Raw genomic sequence first — 22,654 nt, 5'->3', positions numbered from 1 at the left:
CAGAAGTCCAAAACTAAGGTGTCATCAAGGCTGTGTTCCCTCTGCAGGGTCTACGGGAGAAGTGCTCTTTGCTCCTACTTTTGGGTGACTGTTGACATTCGTTGGCTTGTGGCTCCATCACCTCTTCTGTCCATCTCAGATCTCATTCTGCCTTTCCCTTATAAAAACACTTGTCATTGGATTTAGGTCCCATCTGGGTTATCCAGAAGGAATGCCTTCATCTCAAGATCCTTAATTATACCTGCAAAGTTCCAAATGAGGTCACATTTGCAAGTTCTGGAGATTAGGATGTAGATTATGTTTTGGGGGGCCACCATTCAGCCCACCATGCCCACAACAACATTATTCTTCCCCACGACCTGTCTGCTTCTCGCATGGTGCCAGGGGTCGGGGGAATTCTTCCCTTTTTCTAAATTCTTTTTATGAGTTTTCTATTCAAGGTAAACATGTTTTTGCTACAGTGTAAAGTTGTCCAGAGTTCCTATGATGTGCTGGGCATTTTTACACGCGACATTTGTTTTGGTCCTTCTAACATCTCTTCGGGAAGAGCTCGGCTCCCTGGTGTCCCGGTCCCTGGGGCTCCAGAGGGCATGTGAGTGAAGGGGCGAAGCTGGATCTGCACCCGGTTTCCTCTGCCTGCCACACCTGCACCCTTTCCACTGTAACCGCCTCCTATTTGACTTAATCCTTGCTGAGGTTTTTTCTATTTCTCTAAGAAACTTGAGGGAAATCCCCTGAAGACTAGGGAAGAGGACATTATGAGTGGCACGCCTTGATGTCCCACCTAAAATTGTCCCCTGCTGCCAAAAATGGGCTGCATTCACAGGTCAAGCTGGCACACTGGAGCCTCTCCTTCCTGACAGTGAGGTCAAGGGCATCATCTGTGGGCTGCCTGCCCTTCCCACTGGTCATTCCAGGTTCCCCTCAAAGGTCCTTGGGCCCCACAAATGCTGTTCCTGGTGGTCCTGCAGAGTTTATCTGGAAAAGTGGGAGCCTCCACCCCTGCTGGAGGCTGGCCTTCATCCCCATCCTGAGTGGCTGACCATCAACCCTTCAGAGCAGAAGAATCGAATTACTTGAATTACAGGCCTCTGTTCCCCCTGCAGTGTCGCCACCAGGATCCAGGATTGAAACTCTGTTCGTGCTTTCACTCCATCAGCAGGGCTGTCTTACCAGTTATCACACTCTGAGGATGTGGGTTGTGTGGGACCCTGGGCCCCAGTGATGGTGGAAGTGGGAAGGGTTGAGCATCGTGAAGCCAAAAGGCCTTCCCAGAATTGGAAATAGCCCAACTTTGAGCCAGCGACTTCCCTTAGAGCTTGGAACAGTATTAGCAAACCTCTAGTCAAAGCTTTTCATATTCCAGATAGGGAAACTGAGGCCCGGGGAAGGGCAGAGACCGTCGCAAAGCTGCACAGAATTCACACCTGCTGGCTGTTTCCTGGGTGCTCCCCAGGTGGAGGGTGGACAGGCCAGATGAGCAACAGCCAGTGCAGACAGCCGGGAAGGAAGGCCCCGATTAGTCTGGGAAAGTGACAAGCCTACATGAAAAATGACCCAGAAAAGAAACCCAGACGTTTCCCCAGGAAAATGACACCTCCTCAAAGCCTCAAGTTCCCCAGAAAGCATCCGGGCAAAACATCTCCAGAACCGCCACTTGTTGGAATTCCATCACAGGTGACATTTAAGTGTTTTCACCTGGGGAAGGATTTTGTTTTTCCACTTGAAAAAATAAGAAGGATCAACTTAATGGCTAAAGGAAATGCCTCCTTAGAAGGAGAACAGTTGTGTTGGTAGAGAAGCATTCATTCATTCAGTCAGTCAGTCTCTCATTCATTCATTTAATCAGCATTTTCTGAGTCTTATGATGTGCTAAGCAGTAAGGAAACAACAGTGTCCAAGAAAGACATAGTCCCGGCCCTAAGGATGATGGTGGTGACTGTGATGAAGATGGTGGTGGTGGTGACGATGAGGAAGATGTTGGTAACAGTGATGATGAAGATGGTGCTGACAGTGAGATGATAAAAATGGTGGTGACAGTGATGATGATGAAGATGGTGGTGACAGTGATGATGATGAAGATGGTGGTGACAGTGATGATGATGCAGATGCTGGTGGTGGTGATGAGAAGGAAGATGGTGGTGGTGGTGATGATGAGGACGATGGTGGTGACAGTGATGATGAGGAAGATGGTGGTGACAGTGATGATGAGGAAGATGGTGGTGACAGTGGTGGTGAAGATGGTGGTGACAGTGATGATGATGAAGATGGTGGTGACAGTGATGATGATGAAGATGGTGGTGACAGTGATGATGATGAAGATGGTGGTGACAGTGATGATGATGAAGATGGTGGTGACAGTGATGATGAGGAAGATGGTGGTGGTGGTGATAATGATGGTAATAATATTTAACTCCTATTAGGAGAGCCCCCAGACCCATGCTATGCTCCTCCCCAGATTATTTCTTTGCGTCTTTGCAACAAGCCCACAAGGCAGGCGCTTTTATTAGCCCCTTCTAACAGATGAGGAAACAGAGGCACAGATGTGTTAAAGAACTCTCCAGTGATTCTCATTTAGAAACTGATGGAGTCGGGTTTTGACTGAGCCATTTGGTCTGAAGAGGAAGACAGACGAAAGACAACTTGTCTCTAACAATAAATACATCATCACAAACTGTGACAACTTCCATAAAAGACAAGTACAACTATTTAAGAAAACGTGAAGTGAAGACTCCTTTGTGTGGGGGTATTAGGGAAAACCAGAAGGGCGAGCAGGAGTTAGGTCAGCAAAGAGGATGGGGAGAGGGCAACTTGGGTTGTCTTTTAAAATGAACACCGAAATCCTTCTTTCCAGTGGAGTTCCACATAACACTCCATATATTAACACAGGGCGAGAGGAGAGCCTGCAGAGGGGAGCCCGGGGGCCCCTCAGTCCTCTACTGTCCTCACCCTCTTCCCTAGTGCCCTCTCTCCCTGTCTCGCAGTAATCAGAAGCCCCACAGAGGACAGTGTGGGACCCCCAACCTGGAGGTTGAGGTTTCAGCCAGGGCTGGGGCTGCGCCTGGGGCTAACGAACAGTCTGAGGGACAAGCCATCCCCACTACCTGACACTGTGTCGGCTGCAGCCAGCTCGGTGTTGGGTGGTTTCTCATGGTGGGGAGCTGTGAGGACGTGAAGGGTAGCGTGGAACAGCAAGACACACCTTTTAGCATGGAAGGCAATCACTGCTGCTCCCCCCCTCTGTCCTAATCTGGCCCCACTACTTGAGCTTCCCTAATGGACCCCAGCATACCTGCGACGCGGTCACCAGCCCTCAGTACATCCCCTTTGATCCCACCTCCAGGCCTTTGCTTTGACCATCCCTTCCACCTGCATAGCCATTTTTTCCCCACAATGCCTTTCCTGCTCACTTCCATCTTTCCCAAACTGACACATCATCCAGGACTCGGCCTGACTCCCCTGGCCCTGCCCTGCCCTCCTCTGGAAGGACGTGTTGGTGCAGCTTATCTGAGAGGGACACACAGGGCAGGGGACACCTGAGGGAGGGGACACCTCGGGGAGGGGACACCTGGGGGTGGAGGGAATCCTGAGGCTGAAGGCCCACATTCATCGACATGCCTCTGTCAAAGGCGGCTCAGTGACCCTGGGCAAGCCCCCTACCCTGTCAGAGCCACACTTCTCCCATCTACAAAAGAGGGCCAATAGCATCTCCTTCACGGGTGCCTCTGCTGGTGGCTGCTGGATGTGTGACCAGTCCCTGCTTGTGGACAGTGGGGTTGTGTGGGGCAGGGACCATCTGAAGTGCACACCCCGTGGGTCCTGGCTATGCCCATTGTGGCCAATCCCCCTTCTTTGAGGAATCCACTCCTCCTCCAGACAACCTTCTAAACTCAGATCTCCGGCCTCCCCAGACTGACTGGCCTCTGTCTCAAGGACAGTCCGGCCATAGACTGGCTTGAAAAAATGGGTGGGCCCAGTCAGATTCCTGCCCCTGGAAACACCCGTGAGGAAGGGGACCCAGAGCCCCACCTGCAGATACTGAGTGGAGAAGTGATGAGCGAGGTTCAGGCCAGAGTCACAGGGCAGAGCTTGAGACTAAGGCGGTGCTGGAGGGAGAGAGCAAAATGGAGGAGAGACACATGGAAATGCCCGAGAGGAAGACCACACAGCGCCTGCAGGAGAGCGAGGGGGGAAAGTGGAGCCTCCCTCCAGTCCGGTCCCCGCCTGCTCCCAATATAAGAGGGCTACTCTGTGTTTCTTAAGTAAAGCCCCCCCACCCAGGGTCCGCCACTGCCTGGCAGGCGCGTGTGGAGGAACAAGCGACCCCCCGTCTCTCACCCACGTATCACCAAGAAAGGCCCCAGGGGCCAGTAGGGAGCCTGTGTAGGAAACAGCAACAGCTAATGCTGAACAGAAATGGCTAAGTGCTGTGCTGGGCGCCCTTCTGTGTGTCCATTCTCAGAACAGCCTGTGAGGCAGAGGCCATCAGTCTCCCCATTTCCCAGATGAGGAAACTGAGGCACAGCACAGTCATGTGACTTGCCTCATGCAGCACAGCTAAAGGAGTGAGTGACCCAGGACTTGAACCCAGATCGTCTTCTTCGGAGACTCTGAACGTCACCGCTGTGCTGTCCTGTCAGCTAACGTAATCAGCCAGAGGAAGCAAGGAAAAAGAGACGAGTCCGCTCACAAGAGACTCACAAGTGGTAAAGAGCCCAGCAAGCAATGGGCAGGGGCTTCAGAAAGAAGAATACAAAACCGAGACACAAAAGCCTTGAGTGTTACACGGATGATGCCCTAAATGGAAAGATTTGTATCCTAAAGTCGTCAGTCCCGCCATCGTGCTCCAGAAGTTTAAGACAACCCAAATCATGAAGGAGTCTTTTCAGGAACTTGATAACATGATTCTAAGGTGTACCTGGAAGACTCAGTGGGAGAGAGGAGCCAGGAAGTTTTTGAGAAAAAGACGATAATTAGGGGGAATTTGCTCATTACCCCATTTGTGGGCATATTATGAAGCCGTGGTAATTAAAATCGTGTGACATTGGCTCTCGAATAACAGAAAGAGAAGACGTATGCAATTAAATATTCGCTGTATGATAAAGGAAGTGTTTCATATAAGTGAAGAAAGAGATATCATTGATACCAAAATTAATTCCAAATGGATTCAATATTTTCACGTAAAAAATGAAACCATGATTTCCTCTCAAAAATGCACAACCTGAATTTAATCAAAGGGAAACATCAAACAAACTCAGATGAGGGACCGTCTACAAAACAGTTGGCCTGGAATCTTCTAGCTGTCAGCAGCAGGACAGGCAGACAGAGGAGGGGAAGCTCACCGAGCTGGGGACGTGGAGCGGGGAGTGGGTGGGGCGGCGACGGCATCAGGGCGGAGGGAGGGCTGGCGGGGGCAGGAGATGGCGATGCCACACGGGGGAGAATGGGCCCTGGAAGAAAGGTGCTGGAATCCTGCTGGTCTCACCAGTAAGGGCTGCCACCAGCAGGCGGCCTCGTCCTTTGCCTCCTGGTTTTCTGAGTTCTTTTCAAGTGATACCTCCCTCAGTGGAACATTGTGTAAGCTCAGAAAAGCATACTTGTGAAGAACTTTTAATCGTGTCAAAACAGATGTTAAATATAATGTCAAGCAAAAACACTGTATAGTGTTTACTATGCTGGGTACCATTCTAAGTCGTTTTGGATTTATCCCTCACATCTACCACATGAAGCAGGTACTATGACCATCCCCATTTAACCGTGAGGAAACTGAGGCAGGCACCAAGAGGTCACGTGACCCGACCAAAGTCACACATCTGGCTGTGCCAGCATGGCTGTGTGTCTCGGGACAGCTGAGTGTGCCAGGGCTGGCTGAGTGTGCCGGGACGGCTGCGTGTGCCAGGGCTGGGGTTTGAAGCCGGGCGGTTGGAGCCCGGAAGCTGCGCTCGTCGCCGCCGTGCCCGCCGCCTCTGCATCAGTCCAGTCACATGACAGGAGCAAGACTGGAGGGGTGCTCAGAGACCGCCCAGCTTGCCAGGAGGTGGGATTATGGGTTTTTGTCTTCTGGATTGTTTGTTTGTTGAACTTTTAGAATATTCTATGGTAAGTTGGCATTCATTTTACAATTGGAAAAAGTCAACAGCTAATGAGAAAATTCTCCCCACCCCTCTAGTCTCTTCTGTGGGAACCAGCTCTTGGCTCCTCCAGGCTGGTGCTGGCCCCGGTCCTCTCTGAGAGCCCACGCCCCTAGGCCCGCCCCCCTGCATGGCTAAGGACATCATTGTTGACGAGCAGATGGTGGTTGGCATCGTTGAGAGGATGCAGGAGCTCCTTAGGAGGCTCTGTACTTGGCTCTCTGGGGAATGTGCAGGTGCCCACATCTCGAGACTTTCTTGCTTGTTCACTTTCTGTAAGATAATAAATGTGCGTTGCTTTAAGGCGCTGTGTTTATTGTAACTTGTTACAACAGCAGTTGAAAACTAATGCACATGCCTAGTACGGGACAGAAATTAGCATGTGAACTGTGCTGTGTGTCTGGAGAGCATAAACTCTTAACCACGATGTCAGAATGCCTCCATCGGCGTCTCCCAGAAGAAAGGTCCAGGGAGCAACCTCTGCTATCTGCTATCCTAGGAACTCAGGAGCCATTCGGGGTGTGGTGAGTGAGTCTTATGGGACATCCCAATGAGTGCAAGGGTTTAGAGAAGTGGGGGTGGGGGGGCGCTGAGCAGAGAGAACATTCTGGCTTGGGGAACTTCGTGCAGAGTCCCAGAGGCAGCAGACAGAGAGCAGAGGTGGTGAGATGAGGGGCCAGGCGGGGAGCGGAGCAGGAGGCCCACACAGACTGACAGAGGACGGGCCTGGATGCTGTGGGCTCCACCAGCATCCTCAGGAAGATGAACAGAAGCTGTGGGGCTGATGCCTGCACCTCGGTCTGGAGCCTGTCCACACCGGGCAGCAGCCCACCTCAACCAGTGTCCCCACCCGTGAAAAAGGGAGAGGGCCGTGTCCCTCCCAGGAGTTTCATCATGCTGAGTGCTGAGGGACGCAGGAGCTGGCCAGGCCTCGCTCCCAGCTGGGGCTCAGGGCCTCACTGCCAGACACACGGCTGCCCTAACCTATGTGGCATCTTGCACCATGGTTTGGTGAAGACATTTCCCCCAGGTCAAGTCCAGCTCAGGCTGAGTCTGCTGGGCCCTGGAGCATCTGACCTGTAGGGAGCAGGACAGTCAGCAGTGCCCAGCTCCTGGAACCTTCCCTGGCTGGGGGAAGGTGCTGGAGAAGGGCCTTGTTCCCATACCTCTGGTCTCACCATTCAATGCTTATTTTCACCCAAGCTGGGCTGCTGGCAGAGTTGGTCTCTGGTGTCCCTGCTCTAAGCCTTGAGATCATCAGCTTCCTGGGACCCCATTCAAAAATGATGCCTTTCATCCATCCATCCATCCATCCGTTCATTCATCACGTATTTATTGAGCCCTCACTGTGTATGTTGGTGAGATAGTGATAATCAATGTCCAGCCCGCAGGGAACAGGCTTGTTGGTAGGGTGGGTGATTCAAACAGGTGGCCCACAGGCCCACACAACCAACAGATGCATTTTGTTCAATCCTGCACACTTATTTTTTTCTTATTCATCATCTTGTACCGATCGGAAGATTTCGTGTGGACGCCTCGATGTTCAGTTTCCTTTGAAAAACGACAAGCCCTGCAGACAGGCCCAGCTTCCTACACAGCCGGAGTTGGGGCTGAGTGATAGCTGCCGCCCTGGGTCTACCACAGTTGCCCTCTTCCGGTCCCTGTGTCTCCCCAGCACTGAGGACAAGTGTCGGGAGCCACTGTCGTGGTTGTGTTGCCGTTTGTCTTGTAGAAGAGTCAAGAGGACGGTGAACTGTGACTCACTGTCTTTTCATCAAAAGCAGGAAGAGCTCAAAGCAGACGGTCATACATTTGATAAAATTCTAATGCTTGACCCATTCGATTTGGTTTTTCCCTGCAGTAGCAGCCAGGATGCACTGGGTTAGGCTGTGAGAATAAACAACCCCAAATCTCATTGGCCTCATAAGCAAAGGTTTATTTCTCACTCACACGACAAGTTCACCGCAGGCTGGCCAGGGCCCTGCTCCGTGTCTCCTCACCTCAGGACTCAGACTACTGAAGCAACCACCATCTTAAACATGGCGGAGGAAGAGGGGGCCGTGAGGCTCTCTCACCGCCAATTAATTACTCCTGCATAGAGGCGGCACATGTCACTTCTGCTCATAGCTCAGCTGGACAGGACTAGTCACACAGCCCCAGCCAAAGGGAGCTAGGAAGTGCAGTCCTGCCGTGCGCCTGGAAAGGGGCGAGCTGGAGCTGTTTGGTGAAGGGCATTCATGACCGCCTGTCTCACGACCCCCCTCAATGGCCTCCTCCCTTCAGCATTTGAGATTGTAGGCCCTGCTCTAGATTAACCTACCCATTTTATAGATGGGAAGATTGAGGCCTGGAGAGGGGAAGAGACTCTGTAATAACCCTCTGCTGGGCCCTATTGCAAGCTCTTCCCTCGTGTTGTAAATTATGCAGTGGTTAAGGGCCTGGGCTCTGAAGATTGTGGGACCTAGGAGTAAGTTCTGGCTCTGCCACTTGCCAGTGTGTGATCTGGGGCAAACTGCACAGCTTCCCAAGCCCACTGTAAATGGGATAGCCCTGGGACGCGCCTCATGAGGCTGTTTCCAGGGTTAACTGAGATGACGCAGGATCTAAAGTCCTCAGCACCGTGTAAGCCTTTAGTGCGCGTTAGCCTCTCCAAAACCTAAAACATTCTGCAGAGGAAGCGACTGAGGTTCAGAGAAGTTAGGAAACTTGCCGGAGTTCGTGCAGCAGAACTGGGTTTCACGCCCAGGTCTTCTGACTCCCCAGCAAGTGCTCACAACTCCAGCATCACTGCCTTTCCTGACTTGGAAACGTCCACCCTCTCAGACAGTGGTCAACGTCCGCGGCCTCTGTGATCTCCCCTGCGGTGTCAATACTCGCCTGCCGTGAGTCCAGGAAAACACTGCGAGCCTCTCTGGCGAGCTCAGTAGTCGAGCGAACATCCATGCGCCTGCTGTGGAATCTGCTGCAGGCGGAGGTCTCCTCGCTCAGACGCAGGGCCCGCTGACGTCTCTTCCACGGGCTCGCTGTGTGACCGTGAGCGAGTCACTTCCCCCGGAGCCTCGGTGTCCTCACCCGCCCGGTGGGAAGGTTACAAACCCTCCAGGTGTTCTCCTAGCCCGAAAGCTCCCTCAGGGATTGCACCTCCTTCCTTCCCTGCAGCCCTGGGAGGCCCCACTCAGGTCCCGGAGGTGGAAGCATTTGAAAAATTCAAGAATTGCCCAGTGCCTAAGAGTGTAGCTTCGGAGGCCAGCAATTCGAGTGTTTGAATCACAGCCCAGCCCCTGCTTGTTGAACCTGGGGAGGCTTTCTTAAGCTCTCTCCATCTCAGTTTCCTCATATGTCAAAAGGGTATAATAAAAGTTCCTCGCCCATATTGTTGTGAATATTAAACAAGTTATTGTAGAGAAAGTGCTTACAGCAGTGCCTGGCGCCACGAAGTGCTTAATAAATATTAGCTGTGTGCCGGGAGCCACTGTTATTACAAAAGTCTCTGTTCGGAAGAATGTCTAAACGCACGGGAGACAAGAAGTGCCTCTAAGCACGGTCTGGGGACAACAGGATCGTGTGGTATTCAACTTGAAGTCAGAGAGGGCAGTGCAGGCCGTCGGAGCTGTAGGAAGCAGAGCTGCAAGGCTTCCCCAAGGAGAGAGTTCAGTGATTTGGCTGAGAAAGCACAGGTGTCAACGGCCAAGTGTTCTGTGGGGAAACTTATCCCAGCTCAGAGAAGGAACAGAGCAGGCCTCACTCCACTTGATCATTCAGATCTTTGGTGATGCCTCCCCTGATGTGTCAGGCTCTGTGTTCAGTGCCAAGGATGCAAGACGAAGGAGACAATTCAGTGTCATAGTCGAGACCATGGACACTGAGTTAGACAGACTTGGGTGAGAGTCCCAGCCACGTCACTCTTGAGTTGTGTGACCTTGGCCAAGCTATGCAACCTCTCTGAGCTTTACTTTTCCATTCTGTAAAATGGGGATAATAATGGCACCTTGTCGTGGGGCCCTTGCGAGGATTAAATGAATGGCCTAGAAAAGAAGTCAGCCCCTGGTGAGTGCTGGTCATTGTTGCTCTCCTGATTATGTATGTCTTTCGTGTTGGAAAGTTGTGGGGAACACAGTCTGTGTGAGAAACACAGCTTCTGACTGAGGCTTGTGCACAACCCAAAGGACAGATGATCTATGCTGCATCCAGACTCCCCAAACTATGGGATGGTCCCACAGATGAATAAAGAGGATCCCAGAACAGTGCTACTCAAAATGTGGCCCATGTGCCCATACCAGCTTGCAAACTCTTTATAAGAGATCTGCGATGAGACAACTATACAGGTTGAGGGTAAAGGTTTAGAGACTTTTGTAGCTGTTTTCCATTGTTGTGACATCCAAGTGCATGCTTGGTAGACTCGACTCATTGAACAGGGTGAGGACCGGTTCATTTATCATCGAACGTGCATGGCAAATTGCATGTGGCTCAAGCTGAGTACCAGTCATGTGCAGTAGGTAGGGCCATGTGTCAATCCACAGTAGAGTGGAAATATTTAAAAACAGTACTTTGCAACAGATAGTTTGAGAAACACTGTCTTATAGGCAGGGAGAGAACTTTAATTTTGGGTGAGTAGATAGTAAGGGTCCACCAGGAAAACAAAAAGCACTCTAGGTGGCTCAGACATAGAGAATTTAATAGAGGGGATTGACTACACAGGCAATGGAAGCTCTGGGAAGCCAGACAAGGGACAATGATACAACCCAGAGACTGGCTATGGCAGGAAGCTGCTCCCGCTTTTATGGCTGGAGGGACAACAGGAGGATGTGGTGCAACCAAAATCAAGATTCAAGGTTTTCCAGAGGGAGCTAGACCCATGTCTGGGGCTTCCCAGCAGGAGCCGGAGCCATGGAAGAGACCAAGGCACTGCCATAGAGGCCACTGGAGAAAAAGGACAGAGAGAGGGTAATGCTCTGACTTTTTTCCTCCTTCCATCCTCCAGTGTTCTGCCAGTGCCTTCCATTGGTTGAACATACCCAGAAGCCAGTTGGCAAGAAAGCTTGGGCATAGAGAAGAGGCGAAGCAGAGTGAATGGATAAAATAAACCAACAGCTGTCATGGGGCAGGAGAGAGCAGGAAACCAGGCAGATGGCAACGACATCCAACGGACTTCTTCTGAGCATGGTGCTGGCGGTGGTGGATGAGGACGTTTACCAGGCCCCTCTTTCTGGTTGTTGAAAAGACCAAGTAAGATGGCGCTTACTTGAGAATCTGAGGGTGTAGAGGGGTGGGGGAGAAAAAGATGGAGCTTCTGTACCACTAATCAACCCAAGGCAGGATTCACGTCTGTTTCTCTAGATTATTTTCCCTCCAACCTCCTTCTTGTAACTTCCAAGTAGAAAATGAAAAACCCACGAAGTCTGTGATATCCTCCATTTTTTAAATGGAGCTGTTAGAGCCAAAGGATGTGTGCACGATGGAGAAGATTTAAGAGAATTTCTTAGGAAATGGAGAGAGAATTCCAGGGAAAAAGTTTTTTAAAAAAAGAAACCAACGAAAACCCAGGAGGTTGGGAGACTAGAACACTTGTAAAAAGAACCTGCCAGGCTGGGACGTGGGGAGAAAATTGATATTAATGAAACATCATGAGCGAATTAAGACGGCCAAAGTGCTCTCAGATGTCTACAGGGACTGCACCTCTCACTGGCTTTTGGAAAAAGTTAACATGTAAAACTTCCTCATAAACAAAAGTATTTTAAGAATTTCAACTCGGAGACATTCCTGGCTAGCATCGTGCATGCAGTTGAGAATACCTTTGATTAATTCCGGCTGGTAATTAGGTTGGAGAATGTTTGTGCCAAGCGCTTCCAAGAGCTGCGTGAACAGTCGGGGGGAAGGCAGGGCACCCTGCCTCCTGCCTTCCTAACCTGAGGTGAGCTGGATGACGACTTCTGGTTTTAGGCATGAAACCAGGACACTCTCAGACTAGCTCGGGTCATGTGTAAGACTAACTGTCACTGAAACCATCCTGTGTGTGACTGTAGAAGATACCAGCTGGAGTGTCTTGCCACTCCTGCCTCCTTTCTCTGAGAACAGCGTCTCCCTGCCCTACAACCAGATTTAAATCGCAAGATCCCAGCCCTGAACGTAGCAGATTGGACCAGGAGTGGTCACCTGATGAAAGCTGAGCCAATCGGATTCTCTGCCCGCAGCATCTGGAACTAGCATTTGCAGATGTGCGTCAGTTTCCACTTGTTGCTTGCACTGTGGAAGCATAAACTCAGGGAATACTGGCTGGCTGCCTTTCACAGAGAAGCCGGTTTACAGAGAAAGAGATGAAGATCTAGAGAAAAGAATGGACTCAAGGCAAAGAAGCTTGAGAGAGAACCCGGCTATGGGACTCTGGTTCCTGACTGCCACAAGACCCAGTTTCATGGTCTTTCCTTGGGTTTTGAGAGATGCGCCCAAAAATAGCCCCCTTTTTTTATTGCTTGTGAAAATGTAGGTGTTTGCTCTTTGACACCAAGACACCAAGAGCATGAGAAAATGGTGGTGGCTAAGATGGCCCCAGTGCCTGCAGGAGAGACCGGTCAACAATGCTTTCTCACTACGATTTAGGAAACATCTATACGATGCCTCTTAATGCTCTCTCCCATTTGGGGATGCCAGTGAAGAGAGAAGTGAGTGAAGACGCTGTGCGGTTTGATGGCCTCCCCAGAGCTGCCCTGACCAACAGCTACCCCCGCCCACCTGCCTTATGCCCCATCGTTAGTCATTCCACTCTGTGTAGGTCAACACAGGATGCTACATGGAGAGGGAGCGAGCCCATTGCACAGATGGCATGACTGAGGCTCAGAGCTTAAGTGACTCCTCCTTGCTGTATCTAGAAAAGTTCTGGGCACCAGGTTTGTACTTGATAATCCCAACTTAGCATCAGCACCAATCTGAGGCCTGTGACCCAGCTGCGGTCCTTGGAGGAATCCTGCAGCTGTCTTGGGGAAGTGGTTACCCGTGCTTCCCGACGCTGGCTGTAGCTTAGAACTACTTGGGAAGTCTTTTGAAAAAAAAATCTGATGCCTGGACTACACTCCAGACCAACTGAGCTGTGGTCTCTGGGTCCTGGAGATTATTTGTTTTTTTAAAAGTTCCCAAGATGATCCTAAGATGCAGTCAGGGTTCAGAACTACTGAGCTGGATGAATTAATTACTTTTGGGAAAAAGGGGAGATTAATTGAGCTGATGAGTGCTGGATCTTCATTGTTGTGCCCGCTGAGTGCCTTCCCTGGGAAGGGTGGGACAAAGGGAAAAAAATAGACTGGAACAGTCTCCTGTCACCACAGAGGTCAAACCAACTTGGACTGTCGGAGGTTCGTCGGTCATTATACTTCATTAATTTGGGCTCAAGATGAGAATATAAGAATGTTCTCGAACTATGAAGAAAGGGCTTTCTTCAAAAGAGGAAAGATATAAATGAGACATCAGCCCTTTGGCCTGCTTAAAGGAACCAGCCCTTCACAGACACACCCCCCCAGTGGTGGGTTTGCTAATAATACATTGGATTTTAGTCAGTCACCAAAGTTGGTCCTTCAGGACCACTATTTGCCAAACACTGTTCCTGGCATATGGTAGAGGCTCAATAAGTATTAGTTGAATTAATAAATAAATGAACATATTGTCACTGTAGAAGTCAACACATGCTCTTTGGATTATAGAGAGTTTTGAAAGAAATGTAATATTTTGAGGTCCAAACAAAAATGAGCTGAGCTGCCTCTGTCCAAAGCCTGGGGAGTCATGGGTCATAAAGCCCAGGACTGGCAATTCCACTGATTTTGCTTTCAAGGTTCCCAAGCTCTAAACTGTCCCCTTGGGGCCAGCCCTGTGGCCGAGTGGGTAAGTTCTTGCACTCTGCTTCAGTGGCCCAGGGCTTCGCCGGTTCGAATCCTGGGCACAGACATGACACTGCTCATCAGGTCATGCTGAGGCAGCGTCCCACATGCCATAACCAGAAGGGCCCACAACTAAAATACACAACTATGTACTGGGGGGCTTTGGGGAGAAGAAGAAGAAGAAAAAAAGAAAAGATTGGCAACAGATGTTAGCTCAGGCTCCAATCTTTTTTTTTTAAGATTTTATTTTTCCTTTTTCTCCCCAAAGCCCCCAAGTACATAGTTGTGTATTTTTAGTTGTGGGTCCTTCTAGTTGTGGCATGTGGGACGCCACCTCAGCATGGCCTGATGAGTGGTGTCATGTCTGTGCCCAGGATTCGAACCAGCGAAACCCTGGGCCGCTGAAGCAGAGAGAGAGAACTTAACCACTTGGCCATGGGGTTGACCCCTCAGGTGCCAATCTCAAAAAAAGAATAAAATAAAAAATTAAACTGTCCTCTCTGGATACTCAAAGGCTGGCTCCAGCCAGGCTCAGTTTCTGCCAATAACAAAGGGGCATGGGGTGAGGCATCTGCCCCTCACATATGTCCTGGAGGGGAGTCACCCGCCCCTCCACGGCCCCCTCCTCTGGGCATTACCCTTTCAGGAGACACATTGAGGGCCCAGGGCTTCTCAGATTTGCCAACTGAAACATTGGTAAGGACAAAGGAACGTGAACTCACAATCCTCATGATTTAGGGGCTTTCCCTGAAGCAACCAGTGCCAGCAGGGCTGCTATGGACAGAACTGAACTGGGTCCCCCATAATTCCTATGTAGGAGCCGGAACCCCCAGTGTGACTGTATTTGGAGATAGAGCCTATAAGGAAGTAATTAAGGTTCAATTAGGTCGTAAGGATGGTGCCCAATCCTTCAGGATTAGTGTCCTTGTAGTAGAGATACAGAGAGCTCTCTCGCACTCAGAGGAAAGGCCGTGTAATGAGAAAGCTAGGGAGAGAGTACAAGGAATGTCTTTGAAGCTTCTCCAACTGCTTAAAAATTTATTCTGATGTTGCACTTTACCTGACAATAAAATCCTTGTTTGTTTTAATAGTAAAAATAGTTGTTATTTAAAATAGCCTTTTTCCTGAAGTTTCACCTAATCCCTACCTCATCTCCAATTACCTCCCCAGGTGCATGTGCCCTGTGGGAAAAGTACATGAGGAGCCAAGTGGAGAAGAGGCTTAAAGGACTGCAACCAGACCAGGGAGGGAGCCAAGACTCAGGTCAGAAGTGCTTGCTGGAACTGGGGGTGATCGTCCCTAAGAGGAGGGGCTGAGGGGCAGGCACGACAGCTGCCCTCAGAAGAGGAAGCTGTGGGGCCAGCCAGGTGGCACAGTGGTTAAGTTGGTGTACTCTGCTTCAGTGGCCCTGAGTTCGCAGGTTTGGATCCTGGGTGCAGACCCGCACAGCACTCATCAAGTCACGCTGTGGAGGTGACCCATGTACAAAAGAGAGGAAGACTGGCACAGACGTTAGCTCAGCGACAATCTTCCTCACACACACAAGAAAGAGGAACCTGAGACGTGCATGAAACCCGGGTCTTCAGTCCTAACAGACACCGTGTCCCCTTTTGATAAATACAAAGCTCTTGCAAGTCCTGGGGATTCTGAACTTGTCCCTTGCGAGGGCACATGTGGCTCTGCCCTCTGCGTGTCCCACCAGCCAAATTTCCATCAAGCACTTCTTCGCATCCTAGAAAAGAGCATTTATTTTACATTTGTCAGGTTTAAATATCATGATTTGAATCATGTGTTTTCAAGCTGCTTACACCCCTGACCCCTTTCCACCCTGGGGGTTCTGATGCACGTCCCAGCCTGCCTCCTCGCCGAGCTGTGCTGTTTTAAGTACGTAGCTCCACAGGCAGAGTTCAGCCAATGGGACACGTTCAAGGGAGGCAGCCTTCAGCATGGAAAGGAAGACACTCTACAAGTTAGAGCCACCCAGCACGACCTGAATTGACATGATAGGTAGTGAGCTCCCCGTGGCTGGAGGTATGTAGGAGGAAGCCAAGTGACTATCGTGACCAGAGCAGTGATTGGATGCTGTGATTTCCAATTCTGATTTGTGCTTCAAGAGCTGAGACGTGTGACACGGAAGTTCCAGACTGTTTCAAAGGGGGCCCCCTCACCTTCAGTTCCTTGAGATCCCTAATTCTTCCTCCCATCCCCATTCATTTTGGGGATATGAAGCCAACTTGTCTGAGGACTGGAGGGCCGCTGGGCGGAGACACCAGACTGTCTCCAAAGACGCCGGTGGTGGAGGTGGCACACGGTGCCGCTGGAAAAGGCCACAGGGAGTTCTCTGTGTCACTGCAGCGTCTCTGGGCCAAAAGAGCCAGGGTCCACTCGTCACACAGCTGGAGGGCCCAGTGTCCTACCATGACGATTAGGCTGGCCCGCGTCCCTCCGGCTGCCCCACCGTGTACGAAAAGAGCAGCTCAGCCTCCATCCTTGCCTTCCTGCCTTAGGCCAGAGGGGCCCGCAGGCCAATCTCACTGCTTTCGGTTTGACCAGGAGGGTGTTGCCGTTTTTATTTTGTGATCCCTCCGCTATGAAACAAAACAAAGTAAGGGATGTCACATCAGGAAGCTAGGTTGCCAGTTTCTCTGGGGTCTGGGGACCCGGGCCTGCGTCCCAGCGGGCATGGCTCGCCTCCTGTGCTGCCCTCCTCTCCCGTCACCAGCTAGTCCCTTGCCTTAGTTTGGCTCCCCCTCAAAGCAGACCCCGAGACCAGGATGGGAGCGCAAGTCGTTTCCTTGGGAGGCAGAACACACGTGCAGAGGGTGGGGAAGTGGGACAGGGAGGGAAGAAAGCCCATCCGGGGACTGTTGTGGGCAGTTGGAGTCTCATCCTGCTGGGGTCGCTGAGAGTCAGCGCAGAGCATGCCTCAGTTTCCCTCCCGAGAGGAGAGGGAGCTGGGATGTTCGTACAGCAGCTCCTGCCAGTCATGGGTGGAGGCTGCTGGAGAGGAGAGGGAGCCTGTGGGAGGGGGAACCCTGGGCAGAGCGAGGCAGGTCCTGGCAGCGGGAGGGCCATGGTGCCCTGAAAGGGTGAGGCGGGCCCAGGGCGGGGTGCTGGTGGCTCCCACTGCTCCTCTGTGAGGTGCCAGACTCTGCCATCTCTGCTTTAAACCGTGTGGCCCAGCCCTGACAGAAAGGGAAATCCTCTCTCATTCTAGGCCCATCTGACTCAGTTCCTGTCAGCGTTACGTGGGCACGATGGCACCTGGCTCATGGGGAGGTGCAGAGCCAGGCAAGCTGCTTGCTGTCCCTTAACAGGAAAGTCACCTGCCTCGCACAGCCTTGCCCTCCCAAATCCCCGGATGGGGCTGACCGTTTTTTTTTTCAGTGAGGAAGATTGGCTTTGAGACAATATCTGTTGTCAATCTTCCTCTTTTTACTTGAGGAAGATTGGCCCTGAGCTAACACTTGTGCCAGTCTTCCTCTACTTTGTATGTGGGATGCCACCACAGCGTGGCTTGATGAGCGGTGCATAGGTCTGCACCCGGGATCCGAACCTGCGAACCCTGGGCCACTGAAGTGGAGCAGGCGAACTCAACTGCTACAACCCTGGGCTGGCCCCAGAGCTGAGCTTCTTGATGGGCAGACAGTCCCCGCGTCCTGGGTCCTCTCTCTCCTCCTACCCCATCCAGCCAGTCTTGCTCTTTCCTTCCGGAACGTTTAAGCCCTCAAGTCCTCTGCTCTGCAGTTCACCCTAGATTAACCAGGCAACCAGTTCAATGGCAAGTTGCAGGGGAATTAACTGGAGGGGTGGGATTAGCAGCCCTTTTCGAAGTCAAAGCTCCAGATCTGGGTCTTTAAAAATGATGCCTTTTTAAGCACTTCCATCTTTGCTGGCATCCCTTTGCTGACCAAGGGAAGAACAGCAGACACCAGACAATGGGCTCCATCTGCCCTCATGGCCATGACATTTCCTGGAACCAAAGGGCTGGTAATATGTACAAATGAGAGGGGCGAGTCCTCTGCCAGGCCCTCCCCAGAGGGAAGTTAATCTGCACTATAGACGTTCTTGATTCTGAGGATCTGTCTTGTAAACCCTGTGCAGACGGCTTTTGTTTTCAGATTAGAGAGCCTGTTGACAGTCTCGCTTTCAAAAGATCTCTGTTTGGGGTCTCTTAAACTTCGGGAACCATGCCTCCCGGCCCCGCTGGGATTCATTTTGCCAGAGGTGCTAGCCAAGAGCTCTTTCCCCATCTTTGCACAGGAGGGCCGGACGCAGCACCGACGCAGGCTTTCTGGATCGAGTGAACTTGTTCTGACCCTTTCTCCTCTTGCTCCCCTTTCTCAGATGGTATAAACTGAAACTGGCGGAGGCCAGCCTGTCAGATGCACCCAAGGATTCCTGCCTTCTGGGGAGCGCGGTGACACCAAGCTGCGATGCGTGGTGGGAAGAGGGCAGGTACACAAAAGACAGGAAGCCAAATGTGCGGGCCTTGAAGGGTGCTGCTCAGAGCACAAGGCCCCACCGTTCACCAGATGTGTGTCCACTTCACTTCTCTCCACCGCTGTTTACTCAGCTGTAAAATGGAAATGATGATAACACCCCCCCTTTGTGGAGCTATGGTAAGGATAAAATGAGATAATGCGGGAAAAGCTCCTTGCCCGCACACAGTGAGAGCGTGACAAATGAGCGCCGCTTTTGCCCTTTATCACCGTCATCATCATCACCACCACTATCTGGGCTTCCAGAAATACCAACACCGAGCGACAGGCTGTCAGAAAAGGACTGGGCCCCATCCATCGAGAAGAAGTGAAGGAGCTTCTTAAATGATGAAGGCTTGGAGATGTGTCTTGAAGAATGGGAAGAATTTGGACAAGCGGCAATGTCACCGGGGAGACGGAAAGTCAGAGAAGAGGAGAGGAGGGCATTCCAGGTGGAGGGAGCCAAGCGAGTGGGAAAGGAGAGATGCCCGTGTGTGTTCAGGGATTACTAGCAAGTAACGTCCTTGGCAGGAGTGGGTAGAGGAGATGCAGAGAAGGGAAGATGAGATAGAGAGGCGGGCTGTTTTAAACCAGGAGACCATTTCATCAGGACTAGGAGTGCTCAGAAAGGGCAACTCTGCTTTCCAGGAGACGCCAAACTTCTCAGATAAGAGAATTCTCCTTTGGTCTTAACAAAATGGCCAACATGACCGCATGCTTGGATGTTCCATTAGTCAGATTACATCCTTTGCTTTGACAGCAAAGCTGAGGCCCTGTGTGAGGTGCCCGGAGTGGGAGAGGGGGGACATTTTATTGGACAGTATTGAATTTGTTCAGACTCCTGCAATTCCCCTGGAAGGGGCCATGGATACAGGGTCAATTTACCCTCCGACCCGAAGCCACAGGGTTGATAAGCAGCTGCCACAGTGTACGGGGGAGATGAACTCCATTGTGGAGCTGTTCAATAAATCTGCTGTTAGCAGGGAAAGTGCTTACATGCACTTAAAAAAAATTAAACAACAAAATAAGAGCCGTTGATTGACAGAGCATCAATAAAGCTGCGCGTGTGCACTGTTGACCTTCCCCCCCCCCCCGGCCCTGCCAATCTGTGTTTATTAGAAATCAGTTCCTATAAATAGCTTGTGGCAGAGAAAACGATGAGCCGCTCCCCAGATGCGTGACTGTGAAATGCTAACTGTTTAAGACTCGGCTCTTGGTTCGATTCAGTTGATCATTTGCTGCCGCTGAAACGTGGGGTGTCAGGAGTGAGGGGCTGTTGTCAGAGGTGCTTAATAATTTTGTACCCTCCACTGTTGAAGCAGAATTGCTAGTTCCCCACTCCAGACCTGTCCTTCCTTTTTGCTGACGAATTGAACCCCAATTTGCTTTCAGAGTGGCAATGTACTTTGCTAAAAACCAATGGCTTTCCCATACTTCTCTGAAGCCAGGGTTGGCCACACAGCTCTATCCAATGAGACACAGCAGAGGGTTTTGGAAAAGTTTTTGCTGACCTGAGACATATGCTACCTCTCTGTCTTTCTTCCTTCCATTTTCTTCCTGTCTGGAAAGTGGATGTAAGTCTGGAGGTACAGCAGCCATACTGTGACTAGGAGGCTACAAGCTGGAGGAGGAAGTGATAAGGATGGGGGAGCAGAAAGATGGATATGGTTGAAGTCCCTGGTGTTTTCATTGAGTCACTTACAGCTCCAGGCTGCCTATTCATAGATTTTTTGTTGTGAGTTAAAAATAAACTCTTATCTGTTTCCGCTACAGTAGAATGATTGTCTGTTAATTGCAGTTCACCACCACTCTATCTGATGCAAACTTATTCCAGAATCTCATCTCAAGTTTATGCTGCAAGTATGTGAGGATCATGTGCCCAGAACTGGCCAATATGCAATATGGGTAAAGTGCAGCCACATTGTGAGTAAGAGTAGAGTGTGGTGGCTCTTGAATCAGAGAGGCCTGAGCTCAAATCCAGGAGCCAGCTGCTGCGTACTAGCTCTCGGCCTTGGTCAAGTCTTTCTACAGGTCTGAGCCATCCTCGCCTCATCTGTATCATCACCATCATAAGTATTCGATGGTGAGTGAAAAGCTCCATCTTGCAGGCAATAGAGGCCCTGGCCTGAGGAAGGAGGAGCCACTTACCTGAGCCAGTGGGCGCAGGCATGGCTGAAGAAGGTCCATGTGGCAGGGGCAGGAGACCGACCACCACGGAGAAGGCTTGAAACAGGGAGCACTGGGCTAGGAGCCTGGAGGCCCAGGACCCAGTTGGTTACACATACACACCTTCCCAGGATCCGAGGAGGATTGCCCTCGGTGTGGGTTCTGTCATGGATCGTCTTTCTGGGCCTTATTGTCATCTCCTCACACCTTCATCCCACATCCTTTCCTGGCACCACCAGGCCCCAGGCCTGAGCTGCACTCTTTCCATTTACAGCCTCATTTCTTCTCTCATCACTCCTCCGAGTGTCTGGGACTAGCCCCATTTCACAGGGGAAGAAACCGAGGCTGCTAGAGTTCCTCTCTTCCTCACCCTTATTTACTCAGTCCTTCCACGTGTTTCCTGAGGGCCTCCTATCTTCCAGACACTGTGCCAAGCCTTCTCTCATTTAACCCTCAGAAGGACATGATGAAATAGATACTCTGATCCTTGTTTTTCAGATGAGGAAACTGAGGCTCAGAGAGTTTATTGAATTCACGCACTCTTTCAATGAATTCTAGAGTGGGCCATCTCACCTTTCCCTGTTGCCAGGCCTGGAGGTGGCGGGGTGGTGGCACAGGCCTCAGGTGCCTCCCGTATCGCTGCCCTCTGGCCTGGCTCTCAGCTTTGCAGTGTTGGTGGCCCTACACTGGTTCATTCCCATATTTGCTTTCCAAAGGACGAGGCAAGTCCCTTAGCCCGAGCTTCTGAGATCATGGCGGACTAAAGTGGTGGATGCTATGGTGTCCTATGCACAGCCCTTTATTAGGCTGACGCACTTGACCCTCAGTGACCATCAGCGTTGGCTGCTAATGGCTCACGGGTACCCATAGAATTGTCTAGACAATTGTCCTTGGCCAATCATAAGCCCCCTTGCCTGGGAGTAAACTCCCCAGTCCCTGAGAGCAAGCTGCAGCCAACAGCTGACCGACAGGAGGGGCAAGAGCCAGAACACCTTGCCTCAGGGCAGAACAATCCTTGAGTTGTAATTCCTGCCCCAGGGCTCCCCAGAGGCCAGACTCCAGCCAAGACCCAGTTCTTGCTCAGCTCCTTCCTTCACTCTGTCCTACTTCCCTTACTCTCTTCCTCCTGAGAAAACAATCACCAAACGCCTGTTCCAGCTCTGCTTCTAGAAGCCTGACTGAAGTCATCTCGGTAAAACCTTTGAAATCATCTGGTCCAAGGTCCAATTCCCTCTTTTTTTTTTTTTTTTTTTTTGAGGAAGATTAGCCCTGAGCTAACATCTGCTGCCAATCCTCCCCTTTTTTTGCTGAGGAAGACTGGCCCTGAGCTAACATCTGTGCCCATCTTCCTCTACTTTATATGTGGGACGTCTGCCACAGCATGGCTTGACAAACGGTGTGTAGGTCTGCACCTGGGATCGGAACAGGTGAACCCCAGGACACCAAAGCAGAGCATGTGAACTTAATCACTGCACCACCAGGCCAGCCCCTCAGCTCCCTCTTTCTGTAGCCCTGATCACAAGCCAGAGTGGGTTACTGATCTCCATCAAAGCTCCTACTGTGCTGCCTTGGAATTTGCTTATGCATCTATCTCTCAGGATTGACTAAACGATACTCAAGGACAGGACCAAGTCAGCTTTGTGTCTTCCTGCTCAGTGCCTGGCCTCGACGGCACCCAGTGCTGAGAATAACAGTGACACTGAATATAGCTAGCATCAATATCAACCATGTGCCAAGCCCAGTCTGGTAACTTTACACATGTTAATTCATTTACGCCTCACTACCATCCTTCGAAGTGGGAAATGTTATTATTCCCATTGTGCAGATGAGGATACTGAGGCCTGGGAGGATCTCTGAAGGGGAAGAGTCGGGTCTGGAGTGCTGCGGTCCCAACCCCTCGCTGGGACTCTCTCTGGCCCCCTCCTCAGAGAGGACACATCACCCCCACTTTACAAAGTCAGGCGAGAATTGTTCAAAGTTTCCAGAACAGTGTTCCTCACCTCGCCCTTGG

At 51.1% G+C, this 22,654-nt stretch overlaps 1 long non-coding RNA gene across 1 annotated transcript; it reads left to right on the top strand.

The window, feature by feature from the left end:
- The first annotated feature begins 6,485 nt into the window (after positions 1 to 6,485).
- On the top strand, positions 6,486 to 20,246 carry LOC139042358 (uncharacterized). The gene is made up of 3 exons (XR_011499023.1): positions 6,486 to 6,655; positions 15,167 to 15,259; positions 18,344 to 20,246. It is a non-coding gene; the product is annotated as an uncharacterized lncRNA (long non-coding RNA).
- The last annotated feature ends 2,408 nt before the right edge of the window (positions 20,247 to 22,654 follow it).

Source organism: Equus asinus, chromosome 28 (assembly GCF_041296235.1).
Source record: "Equus asinus isolate D_3611 breed Donkey chromosome 28, EquAss-T2T_v2, whole genome shotgun sequence".
Classification (NCBI taxonomy): Eukaryota; Metazoa; Chordata; class Mammalia; order Perissodactyla; family Equidae; genus Equus; species Equus asinus.
The sequence above is the reverse complement of the archived record's forward strand: the minus strand, read 5'-3'. Positions and strand labels throughout refer to the sequence as shown.